This window comes from Entelurus aequoreus, linkage group LG18, assembly GCF_033978785.1.
Source record: "Entelurus aequoreus isolate RoL-2023_Sb linkage group LG18, RoL_Eaeq_v1.1, whole genome shotgun sequence".
Lineage (NCBI taxonomy): Eukaryota > Metazoa > Chordata > Actinopteri > Syngnathiformes > Syngnathidae > Entelurus > Entelurus aequoreus.
The window spans coordinates 47,647,646-47,669,776 of record NC_084748.1 but is presented as its reverse complement, the minus strand read 5'-3'; the positions used below and the strand labels follow the sequence as shown (position 1 = coordinate 47,669,776).

Genomic DNA, 22,131 nt, shown 5'->3' with positions numbered 1-22,131 from the left:
GTGAAAATGTATTGGAATATGTTGCGACCATTTTTTTAAAGTTGCATCAAAGTAAAATATTTTTACCTTATATATATTTTAATTAGGTGTGGTGTAATTAATTAGATGCTTTTGTCATGTTTATTAAACCTAAATTTGTTGCATTCTTCATCTTATCACCAAACTTACATAAAGTTTAAAAAAAAAAAGTAAGTCCAAAACGTGAAAAATTGATTGGAAAATGTTGCGACCATTTTTTAAAAGTTGCATCAAAGTAACATTTTTAACTTATATATATTTTAATTAGGTGTGGTGTAACTAATTTGCGTTCTTTCGTTTTTGTCCAACTTAATTTTCGGACACTTTTTCGAATGTTTTACTTATTTTCGTTGCATCTCAACTTATTACCAAACTTAACTATACAAAGTTTTACCCACCTATAAAACAAATTTACTGTACTTAGTTGTGGTGTAATTAATTAACTGCCTTTTTTCATGTTTATTAACCTTAATTTTGTTGCATCTTCAACTTATCACCAACTTAATTACACAATGTTTTAACAAAAAAAAAGAAAAAAAATAGTAAGTTTCCAAAACGTGATAAATTTATGAGAAAAATGTTGCGATTAAAAAAAAAAAAGTTGCATCAAAGTAACATTTTTTAACTTATATATATTTTAATTAAGTGTAGAGTAATTAATTTGCTGTCTTCTTTCATTTTTGTCTAACTTTATTTTTGGACACTTTTTCGAAAGCTTTACTTAATTTCGTTGCATCTTCAACTTATTACCAATTTAATTATACAAAGTTTTAACAACCTATGAAACACATTTAATTAGTTGTGGTGTAATTAATTAGCTGCCTTTTTCATGTTTATTAACCTTAATTTTGTTGCATCTTCAACTTATCACCAACTTAACCACACAAAGTTTTAACAAATTGAAAAAAAATTAGTAAGTTCCCAAAAACGTGAAAAATTGATTGGAAAATGTTGCGACAATTTGTAATGTAAAAAATGTTTAACTTATATATATTTTAATTAGGTGTGGTGTAATTAATTTGCTGGCTTCTTTCATTTTTGTCTAACTTAATTTTTGGACACTTTTTCGAAGTTTTACTTAATTTCGTTGCATCTTCAACTAATTACCAACTTAATTATACAAAGTTTTAACAACTATGAAACACATTTAATTAGGTCCGGTGTAATTAAATTAGCTGCTTTTTTCATGTTTATTAACCTTAATTTTGTTGCATCTTCAACTTATCACCAACTTAACCACACAAAGTTTTAACAAATTGAAAAAAAATTAGTAAGTTCCCAAAACGTGAAAAATTGATTGGAAAATGTTGCGACAATTTGTAATGTAAAATTTTTTTTTACTTATATATATTCTAATTAGGTGTGGTGTAATTAATTTTGCTGTCTTCTTTCATTTTTGTCTAACTGAATTTTTGGACAATTTGTTGAAAGGTTTACTCAATTTTGTTGCATCGTCAACGTATCACTAACTTATTTATACAAAGTTTTAACAAAAAAATTTAAAAAAAGTAAGTTCCCAAAACATGAACAAGTTATAAGAAAATGTTGCAACAATTTTTAAAAAGTTGCATCACAGTAAAAAAATTTAACTTACAGTATATATTTTTAATTAGGTGTGGTGTAACTAATTTGCTGTCTTCTTTCGTTGTTGTCCAACTTCATTTTCGAACACTTTTTCGAAAGTTTTACTTAATTTTGTTGGCATCTTCAATTTATCCCCAACTTAATTACACAAAGTTTTAACCAAAAAAAAAAAAAGAAGAAAAAAAAGGAAGTTCCCAAAACGTGAAAAATTGATGATAAAATGTTGAGAACATTTTTTTAAAAATTGCATCAAAGTAAAATTGTTTTTACTTATATATATATTTTAATTAGGTTTGGCTGGCTTCTTTCATTTTTGTCTAACTTAATTTTTGGACACTTTTTCGAAATTTTACTTAATTTTGTTGCATCTTCAACTTATTACCAACTTAATTATACAAAGTTTTAACAACCTATAAAACACATTTCAAACGTGAAAAATTGATGAGAAAATGGTGCAACAATTTTTTAAAAAAGTTGCATCAAATTAAAATTATTTTACTTATATATATTTTAATTAGGTGTGGTGTAATTAATTTGCTGGCTTCTTTCAGTTTTGTGTAATTTAATTTTTGGACACTTTTTCGAAAGTTTTACTTAATTTCGTTGCATCTTCATCTTATTACCAACTTAATTATACAAAGTTTTACCCACCTATAAAACACATTTAATTAGGTGTGGTGTAATTAATTAGCTGCTTTTTTGTCATGTTTATTAACCTTAATTTTGTTGCAAGTTTTAACAAATTAAAAAAAAATGGTAAGCTCCTAAAACGTGAAAAATTTATTGGAAAATGTTGCGACCATTTTTTTAAAGTTGCATCAAAGTAAAATATTTTTACCTTATATATATTTGAATTAGGTGTGGTGTAATTAATTAGATGCTTTTGTCATGTTTATTAACCTTAATTTTGTTGCAAGTTTTAACAAATTTAAAAAAAATAGTAAGCTCCCAAAACGTGAAAAATGTATTGGAAAATGTTGCAAAAATTGTTTTTAAAGTTGCATCAAAGTAAAATTATTTTACTTATATATATTTTAATTAGGTGTGGTGTAATTAATTTGCTGGCTTCTTTCAGTTTTGTCTAATTTAATTTTTGGACACTTTTTCGAAAGTTTTACTTAATTTCGTTGCATCTTCATCTTATTACCAACTTAATTATACAAAGTTTTACCCACCTATAAAACACATTTAATTAGGTGTGGTGTAATTAATTAGCTGCCTTTTTGTCATGTTTATTAACCTTAATTTTGTTGCAAGTTTTAACAAATTAAAAAAAAATAGTAAGCTCCCAAAACGTGAAAAATGTATTGGAAAATGTTGCAAATTTTTTTTAAAAAGTTGCATCAAATTAAAATTATTTTACTTATATATATTTTAATTAGGTGTGGTGTAATTAATTTGCTGGCTTCCTTCAGTTTTGTCTAATTTAATTTTTGGACACTTTTTCGAAAGTTTTACTTAATTTCGTTGCATCTTCATCTTATTACCAACTTAATTATACAAAGTTTTACCCACCTATAAAACACATTTAATTAGGTGTGGTGTAATTAATTAGCTGCCTTTTTGTCATGTTTATTAACCTTAATTTTGTTGCAAGTTTTAACAAATTAAAAAAAAATAGTAAGCTCCCAAATCGTGAAAAATGTATTGGAAAATGTTGCAAACATTTTTTTTAAAGTTGCATCAAACTAAAATTATTTTACTTATATATATTTTAATTAGGTGTGGTGTAATTAATTTGCTGTCTTCTTTCATTTTTGTCTGACTTAATTTTTGGATGATTTGTTGAAAGGTTTACTTAATTTTGTTGCATCTTCAACGTATCACTAACTTATTTATACAAAGTTTTAACAAATGAAAAAAATATTAAGTTCCTAAAATGGGGAAAATTGATTGGAAAATGTAATCAAAGTAACATCTAAGGACTGTGATGACAGAGCGCTAACTGCTATATTGACATGTTGAGCTGCTGCATGGCCTCTGAGTTGGCGAAAGTGAGTTGCAGATGATAAATCTCTCACCTGGATAGTAGAAGGTGGTGGACCTAAACCACAAGTTGGTCAGAAGATGCTTGTTTGTAGCATTTTTTAACCCTTAACGAGGATTATAATGAATTGTTGATTTAAGGGGAAGATACAACCATCCCATCAGTCTTTATCCCAGTGAGAGCAGACAGTGTACAGTAAGTGATTGTTTTATTATGTTTGTTGTCTCTCATGTTTAGTAGAGTTGTTGTTAAAAGGAACTTTGGCTCACGTTACATCCGTGAGATTGATATTATTTGGATGACATCTATTGACTGGTGTCATAAATCAGAATATATGATCTTTGAAGCAGCAATATGGGAGAATAGGAACCTTCCAGAAGACAAATTGCATGTCAGGAAGAGCGCGTCACACATCTAAAGTCTGTCCACTAAAGTGCTGGCTCAGCACCACAACTGGCAAGAAGCCTCAATTCCCAGCTTCCCAGCGAGCGGAGGGACAAAACCGCCAAGCAATTGGACGCTAGCGGAAGTTTCCGCATTAATTCTCTCTCCCCGCTAATCCCCCCATGAAGTCTTCTCACAATGGTGCAAATTAAAGGAGGACAAAGCCTTTTGTTTGCCGCACAATTTGTTTGCCGCACAATAACCAGCGACGTCTGCAGCAGGCCACGGCACACCGGAGGGACGCCGCATTAGGGACACCTCCAAAGACATTTGGAGGAATTAGCCAAAAGACGGGAAACATCCGTGCACCTCTGCCAGATACTGCACACCCGGAAAGTGTTCACAGCGCTTCACTTTTTATGTTACAGCCTTATTCTTCAATGCGATACATACATGTTTGTCCTCAAAATTCTACACACAATACCCCTTAATGACTATTACTTTATTTATTTTTTATTTTGCAAATGTATTAATACTAAATAAGTATACACACCCTTTGCTCAATACTTAGTTGATGCACCTTTGGCAGAAATTACAGCCTTTTTAAATACGATGCCACAAGCCTGGCACACCTATCTTATGTTTGGGCACTTTCTCTATATACACATATAGACATATACACATATATATATACATACATATACATATTTATACACACATATTTGTATATATATATATATACATACATACATACATATACACATACATACTGTATATACACAAATACATATATACACATATACATATATACATAAACACATATACATACATATATACATACATATACACATACATATACACACACATACATACATATATACATACAGATATACACATACAGATATACACACAAATATATACATATATACATATACACACACATACATATACACACATACATACATATATACATAGATATACACACAAATATATACATATATATACAGTATATACATATACACACACACACATATATATACATACATGTATAAATACATACATACATACAAATACATATACAATACATACTGTATATACACAAATACATACATATATACATACATATATACATAAACACATACATATACACATACATATATACATATACAATACATACTGTATATACACAAATACATACATATATACATACATATATACATAAACACATACATATACACATACATATAAACATATATACATACATATACACATACAGATATACACACACATATGTACATATATATACAGTATATACATATACACACACACACATATATATATATTATACATACATACATAAATATACATATACATATGCAATACATACTGTATATACACAAATACATATATACACATATATACATACATATACACATACATGTATACATAAACACATACATATACACATATATACATACAGATATACACGCACATATATACAGTATATACATATACACACACACACACACCCACATATATATATATATACAGTGGGGCAAAAAAGTATTTAGTCAGCCACCCATTGACAATCAATGGGTGGCTGACTAAATACTTTTTTGCCCCACTATATATATATATATATATATATATATATATATATATATATATATATATATATATATATATATATATATATATATATATATATATATATATATATATATACATACATACATACATACATACATACATACATAAATATACATATACATATGCAATACATACTGTATAAACACAAATACATATATACACATATATACATACACATACGTACATATACACATACAGATATATATACACACATATATATATATACACACACACATATATATATATATACACTATATACACACACACACACACACACACACACACACACATATATATATATATATATATATATATATATATATATATATATATATATATATATATATATATATATATATATATATATATATATATATGCTGATTAGTAAGTATATAAGTATACAGACCCTTTGCTCTATACTTAGTTGATGCACCTTTGGCAGAAATTACAGCCTCAAGTCTTTTTCAACAGGAAGCCACAAGCCTGGCACACCTATCTTATGTTTGGGCACTTTCTCTCTTTCCTTTTTTGCAGCACCTCTCAAGCTCCGTCAGGTATGATAAGAAGTGTTAGTCTTCATCCAGGATGTCTCTATACATTGCTGCATTCATATTGGTCTAGTCAGGGAGGCACAAGAAGACCGTGGTCACTCTGTGGAGAGAGGAGAACCTTCCAGAAGGACAATCCCCCAATCAAGCCTGTACTCTCAGACCATGAGAAACTACATTCTCTGCTCTGACGAGGCAAAGGTTGAAGTCTTTGGCGTGAGTGCCAGGCCAATAGCATCCCTGCAGTCAAGCATGGTGGTGGCAGCATCATGGTATGGGGATGCTTTTCAGCGGCAGGAACTGGGAGACTCGTCGGGATAGAGGGAAAGATGAATGTATAGAGACATCCTGGATGAAAACCAACACTTCTTATCATACCTGACGGAGCTTGAGAGGTGCGGCAAAGAGGAAAGAGAGAAAGTGCCCTAACATAAGATAGGTGTGCCAAGCTTGTAGCATCGTATTCAAAAAGACTTGAGGCTGTAATTTCTGCCAAAGGTGCATCAACTAAGTATTGAGCAAAGGCTGTCAATACTTATCTACATGTCGGTTTTTTTATTTTTACTACATTTGCATAATAATAAAACAAAACTTTAAACACATTGTCATTATGAAGTATTTAGTGTAGAAGATTTGAGGACAAAAATGTATTTACTCTCTTCAGGAATGAGGCTGTAACATAACAAACTGTGGACAAAGTGAAGCGCTGTGAATACTTTCCAGGTGCACTGTGTATGTGGTTTGTTTTTATTTTTTTATTTTTAATACATTTTCAAAAAAAAAAATTCCCAAAAAACTTTTGCATTTTAATTATGGGGTTTTGTGTGTAGAATTTTGAGGACAAAAATGATATTATTCCATTCTAATTTGCAAAATAAAACAACTGTTCACGTTGTCATTATGGGGAGTTTGTAGAATTGGGAATTTTGAGGGCAAAAATAAATGTATTCCTTTCTAATATGGAAAATAAAAAATAAAAATGTTTTCACATTGTCATTATGGGATATAGTGTGTAGAATTTTGAGGGCAAAAATAAATATATTCCTTTCTAATATGGAAAATGAATAAAAAACATTTTAACATTGTCATTATGGGGTATTGTGTGTAGCATTTTGAGGACAAAAATTAATTCATTTAATTCTAATATGCAAAATAAAATTAAAAAAAACGTTCACATAATCATCATAGGGGTATATAGAATTTTGAGGGCAAAAATAAATGTATTCCTTTTTTTAATATGGAAAATAAATACAAAACATTTTCACATTATCATTATGGGGTGTTGTGTGTAGAATTTTGAGGGCAAAAATAAATGTATTAATTTCTAATATGGAAAATAAATAACATTTTCACATTGTCATTATGGGGTTTTGTTTGTAGCATTTTGAGGACAAAAATGAATTAATTTAATTCTAATATGCAAAATAAAATAAACAGACGTTTCACATTATCATTATGGGGTGTTGTGCGTAGAATTTTGAGGGAAAACATACTTGTATTCCTTTCTAATATGGAAAATAAATAAAAACAACATTTTCACATTGTCATTATGGGGTATTGTGTGTAGCATTTTGAGGACAAAAATTAATTCATTTTATTTAAATATGCAAAATAAAATAAAAAAAAACGTTTCACATTATCATCATGAGGTGTTATGTGTAGAATTTTGAGGGAAAAAATGAATGTATTTATTTCTAATATGGAAAATAAATAAATACAACATTTTCACATTGTCATTATGGTGTGTAGCATTTTGAGGACAAAAATCAATTCATTAAATTTTAATATGCAAAATAAAATCAAACGTTTCACATTATCATCATGGGGTGTTGTGTGTAGAATTTTGAGGGCAAAAATACATGTATTCCTTTCTAATATGGAAAATAAATAAAAACAAAATTTTCACATTGTCATTATGGGGTATTGTGTGTAGCATTTTGACGACAAAAATTAATCAATTTTATTCTAATATGCAAAATAAATATAAAACATTTTCACATTATCATTATGGGGTGTTGTGTGTAGAATTTTGAGGGAAAAATACATGTATTCCTTTCTAATATGGAAAATAAATAAAAACAACATTTTCACATTGTCATTATGGGGTATTGTGTGTAGCATTTTGAGGACAAAAATTAATTCATTTTATTTAAATATGCAAAATAAAATAAAAAAAAACGTTTCACATTATCATCATGAGGTGTTATGTGTAGAATTTTGAGGGAAAAAATGAATGTATTTATTTCTAATATGGAAAATAAATAAATACAACATTTTCACATTGTCATTATGGTGTGTAGCATTTTGAGGACAAAAATCAATTCATTAAATTTTAATATGCAAAATAAAATCAAACGTTTCACATTATCATCATGGGGTGTTGTGTGTAGAATTTTGAGGGCAAAAATACATGTATTCCTTTCTAATATGGAAAATAAATAAAAACAAAATTTTCACATTGTCATTATGGGGTATTGTGTGTAGCATTTTGACGACAAAAATTAATCAATTTTATTCTAATATGCAAAATAAATATAAAACATTTTCACATTATCATTATGGGGTGTTGTGTGTAGAATTTTGAGGGAAAAATACATGTATTCCTTTCTAATATGGAAAATAAATAAAAACAACATTTTCACATTGTCATTATGGGGTATTGTGTGTAGCATTTTGAGGACAAAAATTAATTCATTTTATTTAAATATGCAAAATAAAATTAAAAAAAACGTTTCACATTATCATCATGAGGTGTTATGTGTAGAATTTTGAGGGAAAAAATAAATGTATTTATTTCTAATATGGAAAATAAATAAAAACAACATTTTCACATTGTCATTATGGGGTATTGTGTGTAATATTTTGAGGACAAAAATTAATTCATTTTATTTAAATATGCAAAATAAAATTAAAAAAAACGTTTCACATTATCATCATGAGGTGTTATGTGTAGAATTTTGAGGGAAAAAATAAATGTATTTATTTCTAATATGGAAAATAAATAAAAACAACATTTTCACATTGTCATTATGGGGTATTGTGTGTAATATTTTGAGGACAAAAATTAATAAATTTTATTCAAATATGCAAAAGAAAATTAAAAAAAACGTTTCACATTCTCATCATGAGGTGTTGTGTGTAGAATTTTGAGGAAAAAAATAAATGTATTTATTTCTAATATGGAAAATAAATAAAAACAACATTTTCACATTGTCATTATGGGGTGTTGTGTGCAGCATTTTGAGGACAAAAATTAATTCATTTTATTCAAATATGCAAAATAAAATAAAATAAAAAACGTTTCACATTATCATCATGAGGTGTTTTGTGTAGAATTTTGAGGGAAAAAATAAATGTATTTATTTCTAATATGGAAAATAAATAAAAACAACATTTTCACATTGTCATTATGGTGTGTAGCATTTTGAGGACAAAAATCAATTCATTAAATTTTTATATGCAAAATAAAATCAAACGTTTCACATTATCATCATGGGGTGTTGTGTGTAGAATTTTGAGGGCAAAAATTCCTTTCTAATATGGAAAATAAATAAAAACAACATTTTCACATTGTCATTATGGGGTATTGTGTGTAGCATTTTGAGGACAAAAATTAATCAATTTTATTGTAATATGCAAAATAAATACAAAACATTTTCCCATTATCATTATGGGGTGTTGTGTGTAGAATTTTGAGGGCAAAAATAAACATATTCCTTTCTAATATGGAAAATAAATAACATGTTCAAATTGTCATTATGGGGTATTGTGTGTAGCATTTTGAGGACAAAAATGAATTCATTTTATTCTAATATGCAAAATAAAATAAAAAAAAAACGTTTCACATTATCATCATGAGGTGTTATGTGTAGAATTTTGAGGGAAAAAATAAATGTATTTATTTCTATTATGGAAAATAAATAAAAACAACATTTTCACATTGTCATTATGGGGTATTGTGTGTAGCATTTTGAGGACAAAAATTAATCAATTTTATTCTAATATGCAAAATAAATATAAAACATTTTCACATTATCATTATGGGGTGTTGTGTGTAGAATTTTGAGAGCAAACATACTTGTATTCCTTTCTAATATGGAAAATAAATAAAAACAACATTTTCACATTGTCATTATGGGGTATTGTGTGTAGCATTTTGAGGACAAAAATTAATTCATTTTATTCAAATATGCAAAATAAAATTAAAAAAAAACGTTTCACATTATCATCATGAGGCGTTATGTGTAGAATTTTGAGGAAAAAATAAATGTATTTATTTCTAATATGGAAAATAAATAAAAACAACATTTTCATATTGTCATTATGGTGTGTAGCATTTTGAGGAGAAAAATGAATTCATTACATTTTAATATACAAAATAAAATAAAACGTTTCACATTATCATCATGGGGTGTTGTGTGTAGAATTTTGAGGGCAAAAATACATGTATTCCTTTCTAATATGGAAAAAAAATAAAAACAACATTTTCACATTGTCATTATGGGGTATTGTGTGCAGCATTTTGAGGACAAAAATTAATTCCTTTTATTCAAATATGCAAAATAAAATAAAAAAAAACGTTTCACATTATCATCATGAGGTGTTATGTGTAGAATTTTGAGGGAAAAAATAAATGTATTTATTTTTAATATGGAAAATAAATAAAAACAACATTTTCACATTGTCATTATGGTGTGTAGCATTTTGAGGACAAAAATCAATTCATTAAATTTTAATATGCAAAATAAAATCAAACATTTTCACATTATCATCATGGGGTGTTGTGTGTAGAATTTTGAGGGCAAAAATACATGTATTCCTTTCTAATATGGAAAATAAATAAAAACAACATTTTCACATTGTCATTATGGGGTATTGTGTGTAGCATTTTGAGGACAAAAATTAATCAATTTTATTCTAATATGCAAAATAAATATAAAACATTTTCACATTATCATTATGGGGTGTTGTGTGTAGAATTTTGAGAGCAAAAATACATGTATTCCTTTCTAATATGGAAAATAAATAAAAACAACATTTTCACATTGTCATTATGGGGTATTGTGTGTAGTATTTTGAGGACAAAAATAATTCATTTTATTCAAATATGCAAAATAAAATAAAAATAAAAAAGTTTCACATTCTCATCATGAGGTGTTTTGTGTAGAATTTTGAGGGAAAAAATAAATGTATTTATTTCTAATATGGAAAATAAATAAAAACAAAATTTTCACATTGTCATTATGGTGTGTAGCATTTTGAGGACAAAAATGAATTCATTAAATTTTAATATGCAAAATAAAATAAAACGTTTCACATTATCATCATGGGGTGTTGTGTGTAGAATTTTGAGGGCAAAAATACATGTATTCCTTTCTAATATGGAAAATAAATAAAAACAACATTTTCACATTGTCATTATGGTGTGTTGTGTGCAGCATTTTGAGGACAAAAATTAATAAATTTTATTCTAATATGCAAAATAAATACAAAACATTTTCACATTATCATTATGGGGTGTTGTGTGTAGAATTTTGAGGGCAAAAATAAACATATTCCTTTCTAATATGGAAAATAAATAACATGTTCAAATTGTCATTATGGGGTATTGTGTGTAGCATTTTGAGGACAAAAATTAATTCATTTTATTCAAATATGCAAAATAAAAAAAAAATAAAAACGTTTCACATTATCATCATGAGGTGTTGTGTGTAGAATTTTGAGGGAAAAAATAAATGTATTTATTTCTAATATGGAAAATAAATAAAAACAACATTTTCACATTGTCATTATGGTGAGTAGCATTTTGAGGACAAAAATCAATTCATTAAATTTTAATATGCAAAATAAAATAAAACGTTTCACATTATCATCATGGGGTGTTGTGTGTAGAATTTTGAGGGCAAACATTCCTTTCTAATATGGAAAATAAATAAAAACAACATTTTCACATTGTCATTATGGGGTATTGTGTGTAGCATTTTGAGGACAAAAATTTATCAATTTTATTCTAATATGCAAAATAAATACAAAACATTTTCACATTATCATTATGGGGTATTGTGTATAGAATTTTGAGGGCAAAAATAAACATATTCCTTTCTAATATGGAAAATAAATAACATGTTCACATTGTCATTATGGGGTATTGTGTGTAGCATTTTGAGGACAAAAATGAATTAATTTTATTCTAATATGCAAAATAAAATAAAAAAAAAACGTTCACATAATCATCATAGGGGTATATAGAATTTTGAGGGCAAAAATAAATGTATTCCTTTTTTTATAATGGAAAATAAATACAAAACATTTTCACATTATCATTATGGGGTGTTGTGTGTAGAATTTTGAGGGCAAAAATAAATGTATTAATTTCTCATATGGAAAATAAATAACATTTTCACATTGTCATTATGGGGTTTTGTTTGTAGCATTTTGAGGACAAAAATGAATTAATTTAATTCTAATATGCAAAATAAAATAAACAGACGTTTCACATTATCATCATGGGGTGTTGTGCGTAGAATTTTGAGGGCAAACATACTTGTATTCCTTTCTAATATGGAAAATAAATAAAAACAACATTTTCACATTGTCATTATGGGGTATTGTGTGTAGTATTTTGAGGACAAAAATTAAAATTCATTTTATTCAAATATGCAAAATAAAATTAAAAAAAGTTTCACATTATCATCATGAGGTGTTTTGTGTAGAATTTTGAGGGAAAAAATAAATGTATTTATTTCTAATATGGAAAAAAAATGAAAACAACATTTTCACATTGTCATTATGGGGTATTGTGTGCAGTATTTTGAGGACAAAAATTAATTCATTTTATTCAAATATGCAAAAGAAAATAAAAAAAAAAACGTTTCACATTCTCATCATGAGGTGTTGTGTGTAGAATTTTGAGGGAAAAAATAAATGTATTTATTTCTAATATGGAAAATAAATAAAAACAACATTTTCACATTGTCATTATGGTGTGTAGCATTTTGAGGACAAAAATGAATTCATTAAATTTTAATATGCAAAATCAAATCAAACGTTTCACATTATCATCATGGGGTGTTGTGTGTAGAATTTTGAGGGCAAAAATACATGTATTCCTTTCTAATATGGAAAATCAATAAAAACAACATTTTCACATTGTCATTATGGGGTATTGTGTGTAGCATTTTGAGGACAAAAATTAATTCATTTTATTCAAATATGCAAAATAAAATAAAAAAAAAAACGTTTCACATTCTCATCATGAGGTGTTTTGTGTAGAATTTTGAGGGAAAAAATAAATGTATTTATTTCTAATATGGAAAATAAATAAAAACCACATTTTCACATTGTCATTATGGTGTGTAGCATTTTGAGGACAAAAATGAATTCATTACATTTTAATATACAAAATAAAATAAAACGTTTCACATTATCATCATGGGGTGTTGTGTGTAGAATTTTGAGGGCAAAAATACATGTATTCCTTTCTAATATGGAAAAAAAATAAAAACAACATTTTCACATTGTCATTATGGGGTATTGTGTGCAGCATTTTGAGGACAAAAATTCATCAATTTAATTGTAATATGCAAAATAAAATAAAAAATGTTTTCACATTATCATCATGTGGTATTGTGTCTAGAATTTTGAGGACAAAAATAAATGTATTCCTTTTTTTAATATGGAAAATAAATACAAAACATTTTCACATTATCATTATGGGGTGTTGTGTGTAGCATTTTGAGGGAAAAAATAAATGTATTAATTTCTAATATGGAAAATAAATGTTATTTATTTTCCATATTAGAAATTAATACATTTATTTTTAATTGACAAAAATCAATTCATTAAATTTTAATATGCAAAATAAAATAAAACGTTTCACATTATCATCATGGGGTGTTGTGTGTAGAATTTTGAGGGCAAAAATAAATGTATTCCTTTCTAATATGGAAAAAGAATAAAAACAACATTTTCACATTGTCATTATGGGGTATTGTGTGTAGTATTTTGAGGACAAAAATGAATTAATTTCATTCTAATAGGCAAAATAAAATAAAAAATGTTTTCACATTATCATCATGTGGTATTGTGTCTAGAATTTTGAGGACAAAAATAAATGTATTCCTTTTTTTAATATGGAAAATAAATACAAAACATTTTCACATTATCATTATGGGGTGTTGTGTGTAGAATGTTGAGGGAAAAAATAAATGTATTAATTTCTAATATGGAAAATAAATGTTATTTATTTTCCATATTAGAAATTAATACATTTATTTTTAATTGACAAAAATCAATTCATTAAATTTTAATATGCAAAATAAAATAAAACGTTTCACATTATCATCATGGGGTGTTGTGTAGAATTTTGAGGGCAAAAATAAATGTATTCCTTTCTAATATGGAAAAAAAATAAAAACAACATTTTCACATTGTCATTATGGGGTATTGTGTGTAGTATTTTGAGGACAAAAATTAATCAATTTCATTCTAATATGCAAAATAAAATAAAAAATGTTTTCACATTATCATCATGGGGTATTGTGTCTAGAATTTTGAGGACAAAAATAAATGTATTCCTTTTTTAATATGGAAAATAAATACAAAACATTTTCACATTATCATTTTGGGGTGTTGTGTGTAGAATTTTGAGGGCAAAAATAAATTTATTAATTTCTAATATGGAAAATAAATAAAATTTTCACATTGTCATTATGGGGTATTGTGAGTAGCATTTTGAGGACAAAAATGAATTCATTTTATTCTAATATGCAAAATAAAATAAACAGACATTTCACATTATCATCATGGGGTATTGGATGCAGAATTTTGAGGGCAAAAATACATGCATTCCTTTCTAATATGGAAAATAAATACAAACAACATTTTCACATTGTCATTATGGGGTGTTGTGTGTAGCATTTTGAGGACAAGAAATAATCAATTTTATTCTAATATGCAAAATAAATACAAAACATTTTCACATTATCATTATGGGGTATTGTGTGTAGAATTTTGAGGGCAAAAATACATGCATTCCTTTCTAATATGGAAAATAAATAACATTTTCACATTGTCATTATGGGGTATTGTGTGTAGCATTTTGAGGACAAAAATTAATCAATTTTATTCTAATATGCAAAATAAATACAAAATATTTTCACATTATCATCATGGGATGTTGTGTGTAGAATTTTGAGGGCAAAAATACATGTATTCCTTTCTAATATGGAAAATAAATAAAAACAACATTTTCACATTGTCATTATGGGGTATTGTGTGTAGTATTTTGAGGACAAAAATTAATTCATTTTATTTAAATATGCAAAATAAAATAAAAAAAACGTTTCACATTATCATCATGAGGTGTTATGTGTAGAATTTTGAGGGAAAAAATAAATGTATTTATTTCTAATATGGAAAACAAATAAAAACAACATTTTCACATTGTCATTATGGTGTGTAGCATTTTGAGGACAAAAATGAATTCATTACATTTTAATATACAAAATAAAATAAAACGTTTCACATTATCATCATGGGGTGTTGTGTGCAGCATTTTGAGGACAAAAATTCATCAATTTAATTGTAATATGCAAAATAAAATAAAAAATGTTTTCACATTATCATCATGTGGTATTGTGTCTAGAATTTTGAGGACAAAAATAAATGTATTCCTTTTTTTAATATGGAAAATAAATACAAAACATTTTCACATTATCATTATGGGGTGTTGTGTGTAGCATTTTGAGGGAAAAAATAAATGTATTAATTTCTAATATGGAAAATAAATAAAATTTTCACATTGTCATTATGGGGTATTGTGAGTAGCATTTTGAGGACAAACATGAATTCATTTTATTCAAATATGCAAAATAAAATAAAAAAAAAAACGTTTCACATTATCATCATGAGGTGTTTTGTGTAGAATTTTGAGGGAAAAAATAAATGTATTTATTTCTAATATGGAAAATAAATAAAAACAACATTTTCACATTGTCATTATGGTGTGTAGCATTTTGAGGACAAAAATGAATTCATTACATTTTAATATGCAAAATAAAATAAAAAGTTTCACATTATCATCATGGGGTGTTGTGTGTAGAATTTTGAGGGCAAAAATACATGTATTCCTTTCTAATATGGAAAATAAATAAAAACAACATTTTCACATTGTCTTTATGGGGTGTTGTGTGTAGCATTTTGAGGACAAAAATGAATTAATTTCATTCTAATAGGCAAAATAAAATAAAAAATGTTTTCACATTATCATCATGTGGTATTGTGTCTAGAATTTTGAGGACAAAAATAAATGTATTCATTTTTTTAATATGGAAAATAAATACAAAAACATTTTCACATTATCATTATGGGTGTTGTGTGTAGAATTTTGAGGGCAAAAATGAATTTATTCCTTTCTAATATGGAAAATAAATAACATTTTCACATTGTCATTATGGGGTATTGTGAGTAGCATTTTGAGGACAAAAATGAATTCATTTTATTCTAATATGCAAAATAAAATAAACAGACGTTTCACATTATCATTATGGGGTATTGGGTGCAGAATTTTGAGGGCAAAAATACATGTATTCCTTTCTAATATGGAAAATAAATAACATTTTCACATTGTCATTATGGGGTATTGTGTGTAGCATTTTGAGGACAAAAATTAATTCATTTTATTCAAATATGCAAAATAAAATAAAAAAAAAACGTTTCACATTATCATCATGAGGTGTTATGTGTAGAATTTTGAGGGAAAAAATAAATGTATTTATTTCTAATATGGAAAATAAATAAAAACAACATTTTCACATTGTCATTATGGTGTGTAGCATTTTGAGGACAAAAATTAATTCATTTTATTCAAATATGCAAAATAAAATAAAATAAAAACGTTTCACATTATCATTATGGGGTGTTGTGTGTAGAATTTTGAGGGCAAAAATAAATGTATTTATTTCTAATATGGAAAATAAATAACATTTTCACATTGTCATTATGGGGTATTGTGTGTAGCATTTTTAGGACAAAAATTAATCAATTTTATTCTAATATGCAAAATAAATACAAAACATTTTCACATTATCATTATGGGGTGTTGTGTGTAGAATTTTGAGGGAAAAATACATGCATTTTTTTCTAATATGGAAAATAAAAAAAACTTTTCACATTGTCATTATGGGGTATTGTGTGTAGTATTTTGAGGACAAAAATTAATCAATTTTATTCTAATATGCAAAATAAATACAAAACATTTTCACATTATCATTATGGGGTGTTGTGTGTAGAATTTTGAGGGCAAAAATACATGTATTCCTTTCTAATATGGAAAATCAATAAAAACAACATTTTCACATTGTCATTATGGGGTATTGTGTGTAGCATTTTGAGGACAAAAATTAATTCATTTTATTCAAATATGCAAAATAAAATAAAATAAAAACGTTTCACATTATCATTATGGGGTGTTGTGTGTACAATTTTGAGGGCAAAAATATATGTATTCCTTTCTAATATGGAAAATAAACAACATTTTCACATTGTCATTATGGGGTATTGTGTGTAGCATTTTGAGGACAAAAATTAATAAATTGTATTCTGATATGCAAAATAAATACAAAACATTTTCACATTATCATTATGGGGTGTTGTGTGTAGAATTTTGAGGGCAAAAATATATGTATTCCTTTCTAATATGGAAAATAAATAAAAACAACATTTTCACATTATCATTATGGGGTATTGTGTGTAGCATTTTGAGGACAAAAATTAATTCATTTTATTCAAATATGCAAAATAAAATAAAAAAAAAACGTTTCACATTATCATCATGAGGTGTTATGTGTAGAATTTTGAGGGAAAAAATAAATGTATTTATTTCTAATATGGAAAATAAATAAAAACAACATTTTCACATTGTCATTATGGTGTGTAGCATTTTGAGGACAAAAATTAATTCATTTTATTCAAATATGCAAAATAAAATAAAATAAAAACGTTTCACATTATCATTATGGGGTGTTGTGTGTAGAATTTTGAGGGCAAAAATAAATGTATTTATTTCTAATATGGAAAATAAATAACATTTTCACATTGTCATTATGGGGTATTGTGTGTAGCATTTTTAGGACAAAAATTAATCAATTTTATTCTAATATGCAAAATAAATACAAAACATTTTCACATTATCATTATGGGGTGTTGTGTGTAGAATTTTGAGGGAAAAATACATGCATTTTTTTCTAATATGGAAAATAAAAAAAACTTTTCACATTGTCATTATGGGGTATTGTGTGTAGTATTTTGAGGACAAAAATTAATCAATTTTATTCTAATATGCAAAATAAATACAAAACATTTTCACATTATCATTATGGGGTGTTGTGTGTAGAATTTTGAGGGCAAAAATACATGTATTCCTTTCTAATATGGAAAATCAATAAAAACAACATTTTCACATTGTCATTATGGGGTATTGTGTGTAGCATTTTGAGGACAAAAATTAATTCATTTTATTCAAATATGCAAAATAAAATAAAATAAAAACGTTTCACATTATCATTATGGGGTGTTGTGTGTACAATTTTGAGGGCAAAAATATATGTATTCCTTTCTAATATGGAAAATAAACAACATTTTCACATTGTCATTATGGGGTATTGTGTGTAGCATTTTGAGGACAAAAATTAATAAATTGTATTCTGATATGCAAAATAAATACAAAACATTTTCACATTATCATTATGGGGTGTTGTGTGTAGAATTTTGAGGGCAAAAATATATGTATTCCTTTCTAATATGGAAAATAAATAAAAACAACATTTTCACATTATCATTATGGGGTATTGTGTGTAGCATTTTGAGGACAAAAATTAATCAATTTTATTCTAATATGCAAAATAAATACAAAACATTTTCACATTATCATTATGGGGTGTTGTGTGTAGAATTTTGAGGGAAAAATACATGCATTTTTTTTCTAATATGGAAAATAAATAAAAAAAATTCACATTGTCATTATGGGGTATTGTGTGTAGCATTTTGAGGACAAAAATTAATCAATTTTTTTCTAATATGAAAAATAAATACAAAACATTTTCACATTATCATTATAGGGTGTTGTGTGTAGAATTTTGAGGGAAAAATACATGCATTTTTTTCTGATATGGAAAATAAAAAAAACTTTTCACATTGTCATTATGGGGTATTGTGTGTAGCATTTTGAGGACAAAAATTTATCAATTTTATTCTAATATGCAAAATAAATACAAAACATTGTCACATTATCATTATGGGGTGTTGTGTGTAGAATTTTGAGGGCAAAAATACATGTATTCCTTTTTTTACTATGCAAAATAAATACAAAACATTTTCACATTATCATTATGGGGTGTTGTGTGTAGAATTTTGAGGGAAAAAATAAATGTATTCATTTCTAATATGGAAAATAAATGTTATTTATTTTCCATATTAGAAATTAATACATGTATTTTTAATTGACAAAAATCAATTCATTAAATTTTAATATGCAAAATAAAATAAAACGTTTCACATTATCATCATGGGGTGTTGTGTGTAGAATTTTGAGGGCAAAAATACATGTATTCCTTTCTAATATGGAAAATAAATAAAAACAACATTTTCACATTGTCATTATGGGGTGTTGTGTGCAGCATTTTGAGGACAAAAATGAATTAATTTCATTCTAATATGCAAAATAAAATAAAACATGTTTTCACATTATCATCATGTGGTATTGTGTCTAGAATTTTGAGGACAAAAATAAATGTATTCCTTTTTCTAATATGGAAAATAAATAAAAACAACATTTTCACATTGTCTTTATGGGGTGTTGTGTGTAGCATTTTGAGGACAAAAATTAATCAATTTTATTCTAATATGCAAAATAAATACAAAACATTTTCACATTATCATTATGGGGTGTTGTGTGTAGAATTTTGAGGGCAAAAATACATGTATTCCTTTCTAATATGGAAAATAAATAACATTTTCGCATTATCATTATGGGGTATTGTGTGTAGCATTTTGAGGACAAAAATTAATCAATTTTATTCTAATATGCAAAATAAATACAAAACATTCTCACATTATCATTATGGGGTGTTGTGTGTAGAATTTTGAGAGCAAAAATACATGTATTCCTTTCTAATATGGAAAATAAATAAAAACAACATTTTCACATTGTCATTATGGGGTATTGTGTGTAGTATTTTGAGGACAAAAATTAATTCATTTTATTCAAATATGCAAAATAAAATTAAAAAAAACGTTTCACATTATCATCATGAGGTGTTTTGTGTAGAATTTTGAGGGAAAAAATAAATTTATTTATTTCTAATATGGAAAATAAATAAAAACAACATTTTCACATTGTCATTATGGTGTGTAGCATTTTGAGGACAAAAATGAATTCATTACATTTTAATATACAAAATAAAATAAAACGTTTCACATTATCATCATGGGGTGTTGTGTGTAGAATTTTGAGGGCAAAAATACATGTATTCCTTTCTAATATGGAAAAAAAATAAAAACAACATTTTCACATTGTCATTATGGGGTGTTGTGTGCAGCATTTTGAGGACAAAAATTTATAAATTTTATTCTAATATGCAAAATAAATACAAAACATTTTCACATTATCATTATGGGGTGTTGTGTGTAGAATTTTGAGGGGAAAATACATGCATTTTTTTCTAATATGGAAAATAAAAAAAACTTTTCACATTGTCATTATGGGGTATTGTGTGTAGCATTTTGAGGACAAAAATTAATCAGTTTTATTCTAATATGCAAAATAAATACAAAACATTCTCACATTATCATTATGGGGTGTTGTGTGTAGAATTTTGAGGGCAAAAATACATGTATTCCTTTCTAATATGGAAAATAAATAACATTTTCACATTGTCATTATGGGGTATTGTGTGTAGCATTTTGAGGACAAAAATTAATCAATTTTATTCTAATATGCAAAATAAATACAAAACATTTTCACATTATCATTATGGGGTGTTGTGTGTAGAATTTTGAGGACAAAAATACATGTATTCCTTTCTAATATGGAAAACAATTAAAAACAACATTTTCACATTGTCATTATGGGGTATTGTGTGTAGCATTTTGAGGACACAAATTAATCAATTTTATTCTAATATGCAAAATAAATACAAAACATTTTCACATTATCATTATGGGGTGTTGTGTGTAGAATTTTGAGGGAAAAATACATGCATTTTTTTCTAATATGGAAAATTAAAACAACATTTTCACATTGTCATTATGGGGTATTGTGTGTAGCATTTTGAGGACAAAAATGAATTAATTTCATGGTTATATGCAAAAAAAAAAAACAAATTTTTTTTTCAAATTATCATCATGGGGTGTTGTGTGTAGAATTTTGAGGACAAAAATGTATTGATTCCATTAAGGAACAAGGCTGGAACAGTTGCTGTGAATACTTTGTGTGTGCGCCCTAAACAAGTTGCCGCTGAGTACCTAATGAAGAGTCCTTCATATTTGTGTTGCAGGAAGTATATATATATATATATATATATATATATATATATATTAAAAAAAAAACTCACTCGGCTCTGTCGGAAGTGAATGTTGCTCTCCATTTTTCAAAGAGACTCCCAGATTGAAGCCGCAGGTCTCGGGAGAAGAAGGACCTGCCAAGAGAGGAGCAAGAGGGGAGAAGATTTCCTGCGAGGACGACAGGAGATAAAAACCAATTCACCCGTTTCACTTTCACAAGTCCTCGCTGGAAACTGAGTCAGACTCCAAGCCGTCGGCGTGGAAGAAAAAGACTTTGCCTCTGAGCCCTAAAAAGAAACATCAAACACACTTTTTTTCTTCTTCTCCAAAGTGTCCCAACAATAAATATTAAGGATGTACAACAATTTACAGATTTAATCCCCATTAATCCCACTTTG

At 26.8% G+C, this 22,131-nt stretch overlaps 1 protein-coding gene across 1 annotated transcript in view; it reads right to left on the bottom strand.

Moving 5' to 3' along the window:
• Positions 1-22,131, bottom strand: part of serhl (serine hydrolase like) — a 70,155-nt gene that overhangs the window by 5,023 nt on the left and 43,001 nt on the right. Inside the window, exon 15 of the transcript XR_009821911.1 lies at positions 21,784-22,020. The gene's annotated coding sequence lies outside the window, so the exon portion shown is untranslated. The remainder of the gene's footprint in view (positions 1-21,783; positions 22,021-22,131) is intronic.